The sequence below is a fragment of the Nelumbo lutea genome, chromosome 2 (assembly GCF_056320005.1).
Source record: "Nelumbo lutea isolate HS-2025 chromosome 2, American lotus-T2T, whole genome shotgun sequence".
NCBI lineage: Eukaryota > Viridiplantae > Streptophyta > Magnoliopsida > Proteales > Nelumbonaceae > Nelumbo > Nelumbo lutea.
This window is the reverse complement of record NC_142685.1, coordinates 23510143-23522303: the sequence shown is the minus strand read 5'-3', so window position 1 is coordinate 23522303 and position 12161 is coordinate 23510143. Positions and strand designations below refer to the sequence as shown.

Here is a 12161-nt window from a genome sequence, read left to right as displayed (position 1 = left end):
TTCAAGATTGAGTTATTGAGTTGGGTTAAATGTTTAACCCAGATCTACTGATCAGATCAAATAGTTCAATCAGATTGAATCAACTAACGACTCAAATGGACCTGAAAATATGGTTGGGTATGGATTAACCAGTTTGAGCATGGGTTAAAAACACCGGAGAGAATAAACCCAAGTAATAGGAATGGCAACATGGCAGGGCAGGGTTGGTTTCGCATACCCTATCCCATACCCCAAACCCATGTACCATACCTTGTTCCCATCACGTATATAATGGCAGATATAACCATCGCTATAGATGTGTGTTGTAGTATATATTGATAGATATCCACCACTAAAAGAAAATTTGCATAAATTAGCGGCGATTATATCTATTGCTATAAACCTGCTTTTAATATAAAGGAACGAATATATCCATTTATCCAACCTATGTAACATAATTACATAAAAAAACCTGTTCAATTTTAACATTACACCAAGATTGCAAATAAAATTAAAAAAAATTAATATTATTAATTAAAGATAAAAGTATATATCTAAATGTGACTTCCATACATTAATGTTATAAAAAAATATCAAATTCTTATAGCATATAGCAATTTTTTTTTTTGAAAAGAGGTAAGGTAAAGTTTATTTATGATGAAAAGATAATCATACAAGAATGGGAAAAGTATAATAAAAAGCTACAAAAAATATAAAATATTGATTTCCAATATCTTCGACCATGCCTTTTATCACTCTTGTATTAGTTCAACCTGAAAACAAAGAAAATAAGTATAAAAATTAAATTTTGCACCATACACATCAAATTATACATTAAGGCTTAGTTTGGAAGGAGTACAAATGCAAATATATAGAGTGTAAAACCTTAGATTTTGTATTATTTTGTATGTATTTACACTGTACATATTTGCATTTGCACTCTTTCCAAACTGAACCTAAATTGGAAAAGGGACAAAAATAGACAATACTCAATTAATTCCAGTTCTAAAGTTTGTTGCTTTAAATTAGACATATAGCATGCATATACACATATGCATGGTGTTTATTTATTTTTAAGTTAAATTTTAAAAGAAAAGAAAAACCAAATAAGAGCACTTTAAGTAAAGATGATCATAACAGGATAGACTGGGCCCAAGGGATTGAGGTGGGCATGGTCAGCCTTGGGTGAGTTAGTGGGCATTGTAATCTATAAGAGAAAGAGAAAGAGACTTTTATTACAATTTTGAGAAACAAAACTATATTTGGAAAAGAGTATCTTTACTCTTTTTTTCATCGGCTTTCTATCTATTTTATGATCAAATATTTATTAGTATTTCACTTTTATAGCCTTTCAATGCTTTGTTATTACTGTACTTGAGTTGTGTTGGGATTGCCTTGAAAGGCGTGGCACAAAGATGGCTCATTGAATCAGGAATATAATATGTTTTACATAACACTAGCTATTTTAACTAATGCAATTGAGGAAAAAAAGATATTGTGGGTTTTATATGTTTGAAAATGTTTTATATGTTTGATTTTATTTTTAAATTCACATTTGAATATGCTTTACATGTTATGTTTATGTATTTTAATTTTAGATAATAGGTGTTTTTAAAGCACTTATTTTAAAAATTAAAGTTTATATTTTTATTAATGTTATGTTTAATATATATTTTTTTAATTTTTTATGCTTTGCTTTAAAAAGGTGTGTGCCTCTAGTGCAAATTCACCCCTACGCCTTTTTTGCGCCTTGCGCTTTTAAAACACTGGTCCTAAGCTATATTCTATAGCTCAGGAAAGCACTTCTTCAAAGCCCTATACCATACACCAGTCCAATTTCTGAATTTGTTGCCCTCTCCAATGCTATATTTAATTCCTTTCTTAAATACAGCTAGGGTTTCCCAATTCCCTTCCACGCAGCACAACCATAAGAGGAAGTCATTTAATTTCCCTAGAATCCCATCCCAGATGACAAGTATTCATTTTAAAATTGTAGATGGCAAGTACTCATTGTCAATGAATAAATTGTAGATATTCAGATGGCAAAAGGAGGCGACTAGAAATTATTCATCCTCCTTAAAACCTACCAAAAAATATCCTTCAACTTTTTATATACATGCATAGACACAAAGATAGGAAAAAGAAATGAGGGAAAACATAGTAATGCTTTCTTACCAAATAGTCATCTAGGGATATAATCTGATTCATAATGGAGATTGAAGAGGTGTGGAAATGATTAAATGAGGCCTCTTTGGGCTTTGGGTTAAAATATGCTGGCAGTAGTCTTCTTCTGTAAACTTTGGCTAATCGGTTTTTTTTTTTTTTCGAGATGATAATAAATAAGTAAAAAAATAAGAAGAAATTCAAATTATATGGTTACATTCATCCAAACACAATTATATACGGATCAAGCCAATATCTAGAACATCTTTCCAACAATTATATAGAAAAAAAGATTGCTGGAGATCAAGCCAATATCTAGAACATCTCTATCTGCGATGATATCTGGCTGCCCACAGTGGAAGGGTGTAGAGTTATGGGATCAAGACCCGGTCCATCAGAGTTGAAGGCTCAGAACCAATGCAGCTCAGACATGGTTACTTTTTCTTTTCGTTTTTTCAGTTTAGTTGAATATGTGTGACTTTTGGTACTCAAATCTTCTGGTCCTAGAGATGGTGATGGTTGTTGGTTTCTTTATTTATTAGGACCCATGCCAATGCGGGTTGGATTACGAGGAAGTCCTAATTTGCCCAACACTTCCACCCAAATAAAGATTGATATGGGCGCATATGGCAAGGCCTGGGATGGTGCTAAGTAGCACCCGCCGGATGCAATCCTGGCCGCCCACTGCCAACCACCTCCAACCACTTCCAAGGTAAGGAACGTGATTTCTTACTCTCAGGTTGGACACATTGGCCTCGGCTAAGGAAGTATATTTACCCTGTTGCCCTCGACCCCATTCTTGACAGCAACAAAGATCAACTTTGATAACTTAGGACCCATTTGGCGTGTCTTTCCACGTGGTCTTTTGACTATTTATAAGCTGAGAAGACAAAAAATCGGTCTATTTCCGTTTGGCACACAGAAGATCTAACCGCCAAAAGACGGGATGCCGAAAAGACGTGAAAAGCCCATTTTGAGCTGATTTTGGAAAGCTCCAAATGAAGCTTGTTGTGTTTTTCACATTTTAATCTCGCGCAGAAAGACCCAAAACAATGCACGAAAAGATGCGCATCTGCTAAACGGTCTTCGAGCTGCCTAGATTTTATGTCAAAAACTCAATGCATCTTTTGACTGTTAAAGCTATAAGAAGATCTTCTAAAAAAGACTTACCAAACAGGCCCTTAATCAAAAAGTCAGGACTAACAGCTAACTGCAGTGTCAAATGAAGTCTTCTATATGAATGAAGTACCCATATCTGAAATGTATCGGGTTTCGACACTATTGATCCTCTAGGTGTATTTCCACGTAGCACTTTACTTTGTGACATTGATCCTATCTTGATCCAAGATGATACGAGAATCCTCTGTCTTGACTGTCTCATTAGGGATATCTGCATTGAATCATCCAAGTATCTTTAAAACATTAACCATCTAGTTGTCTAAAATAAAAAAGAATTTATAAGTAATAAAACCCACTTAATCAATTTGGAATAAATTGATCCACTTGGGATCTATCAGATATCTAGCTGGATCAGACCTTACCGACAATAAATTAGACTATAAACAACAAACCCCGCACAATATTTAAAGGTTATTTTTTTTAAGTATCTAGTTATTTTGGCATAATATTTAAAGGTTATTTTTTTACTCTGTTATTTTTTTAATATTTATTACTTTTACATAGATTTGCAATTATAACTTGACAGATTTTCTGATCCAGTTTAGTTTGTTAAACTGAACCCATAGTTAAATTATTCACATTGGCAATAGCTACATAGATACTTAGGGCCCATTTGGCATGTCTTTTTGAGCAGTCTTTCAGTTGCTTACAAATTAGGAAGACTGAAAATCAGTCTGTTTCCATTTGCACATGGAAGATCTAGCGGCCAAAAGATGGGACACCAAAAAGATGAGAGAAGCTTATTTTGGATTGATTTCGAGAAGCTCCAAATGAAGCTTCTTGCGTCTTTTGCGTTTTAATCTCGTGTAGAAAGACCTGAAATGACACACGGAAAAACATGTATCTACCTAACGGTCTTTGGGCTGCCCAAATCTTATGTCAAAAGCTCAATACGTCTTTTGACTATCAGAATTGCCAAATGGGCCCTATACTTTATTGGGTTATATATTTAATATTACTTCTAATTGCGGGACTTATCACTGAACCTACTACTAGAGATTAGAGGGCTAGTCATAAGACATGCTTGACATCAATTGCTACCTTCAAAAGAAAAATAATAAAAAGATTTGCCTTAGATAATCTAAACATCCAATATGTCATTTTGACAAGATAAGTGCATATGCAACCATGCATACTTCTTTGAGGATGGAGGTACTTGAGTTTCTTCAAAGGGAACATTTAAGGACCATTATGTATGTGAAGATGTTGAAGGTTATGTTGGGCAGTTATGTTTGGGCTGTCTAAAGCCAAAGACCCGTTTAGAAGCTTCCGCTTGTATGTTGTATTTATTTATTTTTTAAAGTGGAACCAATAAGCTTCCACTTAAAAGCCAAAGACCCCAATGGAGTTTGATGATTTTTCTAGAAAAGATCTCAGATCTCGTTTATGGGAGTCCTATCAGTCCTAGCTTGTATGCTGTATATATATATATATATATATATATATATATATATATATATATATATATATATATATATTTTTTTTTTTTCAATGAATAGTTGCAAGTGACAGTATTTCTCCCTTGTAGGGGTGGCATGAGCCGACCTCTTTACGAGCTATTTGTATATTCAATTTCAGCTTGTAAAAAGTTCGGTTTCAATCGAGTTTCGAGTTAAGTTCGAGTTCAATTTATAGGCTTATTTATTAATCGAGTTGAACTCGAATAGATACATGATTTTTAAAACCGACCTGGTGGCTGAACCGGTCAGGGGTCCGATTATTGGGTCGAATAGTCCAACCGTTTGAACCGAACATTCGACCCGTTTTGATAAGAAAATAAAAATATTAAAAAAATAAAAAGCAGTCAAAACCATCTGAAAGGTTAGCCGCTTGGTTTAGCGGTTCGATGACCAAAATCAACGGTTTTGGGGGGAAATCCGATTTTTGGGGAAAACGAAACCGGCCACCTGACCGGTTCCCAATTTTTCTGGTCCGACCGTTCGGTCTAGTCTGGTTTTGAAAATCATAAATATATATAATTATAGAAAATAATATATATATATATATATATATATATATATATAATAAAAATATTATAATTCTTAATTTTTTGAATATCAAATAAAAAGTATTTTTTATATATAATTTTTTATTTTTATAAAACATTTTTCTCAAATTGAGCTCGAGCTCAAGGTTCAAGCTTGAGCCAAGCTCGAGCCTTGTACTACCTTGGTGAGTCGAGCTCAAGCCTCGTACTATTTGTTTCAGCTCGGCTCGAATCCACTCCTATTCCCTTGTATATATGTTTTTGATGTTTTGTTGGTGAAATCTCTTCACCCTCTCTTGTAGCCTTTTTAATTTTTTATAAATTTTTTAGAGTAAATTAAAGATAGCCACCCTGTGTATGGGGGTGGTAACCCTTGAACTTTGTTTTGCAATAAAAGGCCCCTTGAACTTCTAGATTCCAGAATTATGCCCCCTGACCCACTAACCGGCTATGTGGGATGGCAGTAGAGCTGCAAATCAGATTGAAGAAATCAAAGTGTCTTATTCCCACACTATGCAACTTAGTTCCATAATGTAGTCACAAAGAGAGTACATAGAGGGTGACTCCAAGAATAGAAAGACTTAGTAAGGGCACTTTCTTGTTTCCTCTCTTTTCTCTTAGTGGCTCCTTTGTTTACTTACCAAAAGTGAAATACTGATAACTGTTAGATATTCGATTAGACCTGATTTCCTTTCTGAAATAAAGGGAAAATAGAGAAGAAAAAGATGAGAGAGAGAGAAGAAGATGATGAGGAGATGGTTCGGCTGCTCTCTCTAATTGAGAGAAAAAAATCAAATAGCCCAGCCGACCATAATAATATATATATATATATATATATATATATATATATATATATATATATATATATATATATATATATATATATATATATATATATATATATTTCCACACACAAAGTACAATGACCTTTGTGCCCTTCTTTAAGTATGGGACACTATGCAATCTCAAACCTAAAAAACAAAACACACTATAATAAACTATTCTGAAATGACTCAAATACCCTTGGGATGTCGACTCTAACAATAACAAAGTATCAAAGACTATATCTTTAACATTCCAAATCCCTATGACCCCTCTTGGAACTCTAACCAGCCTTTTGTTCCGTTTATCGTATATTTCAAACCACTTTTACCAACTTATCACTTCTATTTTCACTTGTTTATGGATTATTAAAACTCTTCCAAGTTCCATCTAGACTATTTTGTTTGGTAACTAAATCTCAAAATAACAAGCTAACAGCTTTACAGTCTGGTTCCAGTTTGCTTAGGCCCATTCCAGCCACCTATCCAAAATTGTTCCTGCAATTAGCCCAATTCGACAAAGCTTCCACCCAACTCCATGACAAATTGATCACCCAGCCGCGTCCACCTAAAATATAACTTATCTTCAATATAAACTCCCATTACTGATCTACTCACCTAAAATATAACAAATTTTATTAATCATTCAGCAGCTTTAGTAGCAAGAGATCAAGGGAGTGGTAGTCTGTTTAGTTGCAGCGGAAAACAGGGGACGAAGGAAAAAAAAAAAGAAGAGTGAGAGAGAGAGGAGAGAAAGAAGAAGGGGTGCCACGAGATCAAGGGAGGGAAGGCTGGAGACTTGGAATCGGGTATAGAGAAGGGTTGGGGGCAAGGTTCAAAGTATCAATATGTACGGGCCACATATCATATATTCGTATCGATGGCCTCCCAATACGCCCCTAAAGTGGGTGTTTTGGGGTCGGACCTGGTTCAGGGGGTAGACAGGCCTTAAACTGACCCTTCTAGGCCAGTTCGAAAAAAAAACTAAAAAAATAAAAAAATAAAAGCACTGCATGGTACAGGCCAATACACCCCAACCGGCGGCATAATCGGCCTGTTGAACCTTGATTGGGGGTTTAGTCATATGCCTTTTTTTAACCAACTGGAATGGGATTCCCATTCACAGGGGGATAGTAATGGCCATTCAGAATGCCATTCTGCCCAGAATGGTAATCAAATTTTGATTCCACCCAACCATATGACAAGAAATTCCAATTCTGATTCAGACCCCTATTCCTATGAACCAAATGGACCCTTGATCACCAATAACGAGATTAATGGCACTGAAGCCTATTTTGGTTTGTAGATCTAATGCAACCTTCGACTAGGATTGCTTATTATTTTTTCAAAACCAAGTGAAGGAGTGAAGGTTTAAGTTTCTTTTTGATCAATAAGGTTTAATTTTCTTTAGTACTTTATCTTGTCTAGATGACAGCGAAAACCTCGCTTAAAAGAGCATGGAAGATATCTCTCTCTACAAGGGCCTATAAGACCCCCCCCCCCTCTCTTTCAACTAGTGCTATGCATCTTTATTCTTCTTAATATAAAGGATTTTTATTAAAAATAAAGAAAAAATAAGATCCCCCTTCCTCTTCTTTCTTCCTCTTGGCCCTCCTCCACTTAAGAAGGCTTATACCTCTTACGTTCTAAACCACGCCTTGCACCTCTAGGTAGTGGAACACCTCGCATCATGCCTCTGCATTTTCAAAAATTGCCTAAGACATATAAAAGTATCAATAATGGGAACTGCTAATACTTTAAAATATTCTTTAGGACATACATGAAAGAGAAAATAACAAAATCATGATTTTTAATTTTTAATGAAGCAAATAGTAGCTGTGGAAATAATCCAGCGACAGGTTCCAAAATATATGGGGCAGGCTTGTCAAGATAGAAAGTTGTGAGCTCCAAGAAAAAAACTACTAATTAGCACATCATAAAACCTCCAAACCTGAAGAGGCAATATTCTCACAAGACAAAAAGAATAAATAGATAACTTACCAGGCTTGCCTCCAGAAAGAACCACACTTTCAGCTGGTTCATTCTACACATAAATCTAAAAAGGAACAAAAATACATTTCACAAAAAGGAAGTAAACATGTTTGCTCAGAGAAAAATAAACAGGTAAGCAATTTCATTAGATATGATCTGTTTTCAGAAAATTCATTCAAAATTAACTGAAATACTAACCTTAATCTCAGGGTTTTGCTTGTTGAGAAATTTCCGTCCTTGTTATTGTACCCCCAGTCCCTATTCCAGGAACAAAGGCATCAACCTTCCCAGCTGTGCCCTGCCAGATCTCAGGTTCAGTGCCCTTAGCTAGCTAATATAGTCCCACTTCAATGAAGGTAAAGAAGACTTGATTTCTGAGAGATACAAGTAAAAAAAGTAACTTCAAACTGGATTAACAACAAAAAGTTGACAATCATCTCCTCACAGTTCCGTAATGATCCAACATGAGGGGGTTGCACCATAAAAATGATAGGGATCACCAGGGGCAATACCCTGGTTAATGAGACAAGTGATAACAGACCATTCAATTTAATAAATGTAAAGATAAAATATTGAAAACATAGTATTGTAGGATGGTTGTAAAACTGTTGGCAATGTCAAATATTGATGAAAGCACTTCTCTTCTAAACACATCTACCTACTTTCTCACAAGAGAATATAAATTCAGTATTTGTGAGAATCCTACAAATGCTGCTAAGTTCCTAATGAATAATTTTCAGCTTATATGCTCTTGTGCACATATAAGCACCTTTGTATATGCTACTCGCTCTCTTATACCTATTTAAATACAACCATTTTGACCATTTTTCAAAAAAAAAAAAAAAAATCAGTTTATGTTTTTTGAGATTCAGGTTATAGCAGTCTTTTGGAATTATCCTTCTTCCATGGTCTCTTTTTCCTTGCAGTCTCTGCTCTCCCTCCACATTATCATCCTTTTTTTTTTCTAAAATCTACAAACTTGCAAACTTTTGGCTGAAAAAAGAAGAGGGAAAAAGGTTTGGGTATAGGGCTGCATGGGCAGCTACTGTATAATCCCTGGGTGCAGCAACTTGTTGTACATGCCTTTTGGCTTTCACTCAATGATACTATACTTTATCTTCTCACTCTCTCTCAAAAAAAAAAAAAATCAAATGCTATGTTAGATTAACTGCTTAAAATAATTTGGACCTGATTCTGCACTTGAACCATCAAGTGACCTCAAAATACAATTCAGTATAACAGGGACCATAAGCTTCAGTTGATCCAATACTGCCTGCAGTAAATAGACCACAAGAGGTATGTATATTTATGAAAAAAAATACACTGTCATGGGTTGCACCCAGCCACCCATTGCAAGTATGGTCCAGAAACCATAGATTAAAATGTGGGATTATAAAAAAAAAAGCATAAGAATAAATTAGTATGCATCTTTCTATGGTGCTTTGTAATGTAAATTAGGGAGAACAATGGCATCCAGGAAAAAATGTCTTCCTGGAAATTAACCATGTAATGTATATTTGGTGTATGCCATGTAAATTCCAACAAAACAATGCTAGTCATGAATGAATTTCTTTCTGGCAATTAACAGCAATAAAAAGGGGTTATGATTTATAGCTCTCTAGGGAGATAATATGATCCATTTTGAAATAGACAGGTGCCCAAAATGGATAAATTAACCTGAGGATATGAATATGGTGCTTAACTGTCATTGTACCATGGGCCTTGACCAAGTATCAACCCTTACCCTGTATTTGTTTGTAATAGTCATGGATGAACTGACAAAGCATGTATAGGAGGGTATTCAATGATGTATGGTTTTTGCTGATGACATAGTATTGATCATTTGATTGGCAAGTCTAGGATTGAATGCAAAATTAGAAACATAGAGAGATGCTCTAAAATCAAGATGTTTTAAAATAAGGAGTACATCTGGAGGATCTGGAGTCTGTATGTATCTTGGTGCTAGTGATACAATTAAGAAATACAAATGGTTGACAAAGAATATGACTGTGAACATTCATTGGGTTGAGAGGTCAGCTAATGCATTGGCTGATATATTATCTAAGAAAGGGGTCTCAAGGGAACACTTATTTTGGGCTCAGTTGTAATCTGCACTTTTTTTATATTTTAGAAGAGGTTGCATCTCATGCTTCTTTCTAAGGGATGCTTGTACCATATGCAACTTTTGAATTATATTAATAAATCTTTTTACTTATCAAAAAAATAAGCAGGAGTAAAGCAAAGAAAATTGAAGGAATACCAAGAGAGAGAATCAGGAAACAATTATACATGAGATGTATATACATGTATTAATGGAAAAAAGGGTAAAAGATGAGATGTAAGAACTTTGAGGTTCAAGCAAGAATAAATCAAAAGCAACATATACAAATATACATCATCTCCTGGATTGCCAACCAGTGCAATAATAAAACAACTGCAGCTGCTAAGGTAGAGTCTGTTTTGTTTCTGTATCTCAAGTTTTCAAAGATGATACTCTGGAAGGTTATTTTTTGAAAGTGGACCTTTTTTGAGGTACTCTTCACATACCTGAACAGACTCTCTTCGTACAAGGGTGAAGGGACCTTACTTACATCAATACAATTATACTTTACCTTTTTCTCAAAAAGTTACTAACACGACAACCATCTAGATGCCACTTCACACAGAAACAAAACAAGATCCATAATCTGATCCTTGCTAACGAGTTCTCAATCACTCAACTGCCTGGATCTATAATAAGTCTGGCACAAAAACCAGCATCAGTAGTGTACTTGGTGAAAAAGATATTATGTCTCAATGTTCATAGTAACCATTAATTGGAGCATAAAGCAGTTGTGTGTTCATCAAATTAGAACCAAATTCTGCATCCTCTGCTTCTACATCTTTTCTACTGATTGAGCTTTTACTTTGGCTTCTGAAACAGAGGCAGAATTTTTCATCCACAAGACATCATGATTGGAGATCCTCAACCTGCTAAGTACCTTGCAATCAGTTTCTCTTGGATCTCCCCCAATCTATTTATACCAAGCAATCGGTAGAACTCCAGTACATTATGGTTACAAGGTACAAACTTGTTCTCCCATTGTTTTCACTGTTTCTTTCATATATATGTTTGAAGGTTATTTTGGTTTTGTTTTCTTCTTTGTAATCAACATTAGCTTATGCTGTTTTTCGAAGTGGTTCACCCTGTTCCCCTGTCTAGCTAAAAGGTAGAGGATGTAACTTCATGAACCATTGATATTCAGTAAAGTAACAGAGATAGTTATAAACTAGAAGATGGAATCAGATAACATTAAATAGCAAAGCAATCCTGATTATAAGCTGTGGATCATCTAAATTTGCACCAGAAGCCTTCTTTCTTACATGATCCTCACCTCTCTTAACTATTGCCTCTAGACTTGAACAAATCAGCAACAAAAGAAAGCATTTACCTATCTGACCAAGCAACCACATAGAGAGGATACACAAGTTCTGGAGCCAGCTCCATGGCCTCAATCACATTCGAAATCCCTAACTGTAGACAAGAAATTGCAGAAAATAAAGTCCGCTAACAATAAATTCTGGATATAAAAACGTGTTCTAGAGATTGAAAGAGCAGCCCTCTATTACCCCAGTACTGATTTCACCTTTCTTACCCCAGTACTGATTTCACCTTTCTCAGTAATAGAGCTTTGCCTTTTAACTGTCGTTTCCCAGTAATACAATCTGACTCAGCAATTGATATCCCCGCTAGACTCCCAGTGTTGGCATATTCTCTATGACCAAGGCAGAGACTTAAAATTGGTAGCCCTGCTGGGTGACAGATAAGATCGATTGAAGAGTGACTGAAACTGAGAGATAGAAAGAGACGACTGAGAAAGGAGAGAGACAGAGAGGGTGGGAAGAGGAAGAGGCGAGGGGGAGGAAAAGCCTAGTTAATTTGCACCTCTTCTATAACGGCAAACTGAAAAGTTAATTCGAACTACTGGGAAAAAAGTCTCAAGAGAAATGGTCACTCTTTGAAGTTCAAGAAATGACCCTGATTCACCACTGAGATTAAG

The 12161-nt window shown here is 35.2% G+C and overlaps 1 long non-coding RNA gene across 2 annotated transcripts; it reads right to left on the bottom strand.

The window, feature by feature from the left end:
- Nucleotides 1-487: 487 nt before the first annotated feature.
- On the bottom strand, nucleotides 488-11685 carry LOC148869209 (uncharacterized). Of its 2 annotated transcripts, none has more exons than XR_016107004.1 (5): nucleotides 11553-11685; nucleotides 8320-8495; nucleotides 8131-8185; nucleotides 3313-3532; nucleotides 488-752 (listed from the first exon to the last, which is right to left on the bottom strand). It is a non-coding gene; the product is annotated as an uncharacterized LOC148869209 (long non-coding RNA). The 2 variants fall into 2 exon arrangements; XR_016107005.1 differs by having other exon boundaries at nucleotides 8320-8419; nucleotides 11553-11663.
- Between the last annotated feature and the right edge of the window lie 476 nt (nucleotides 11686-12161).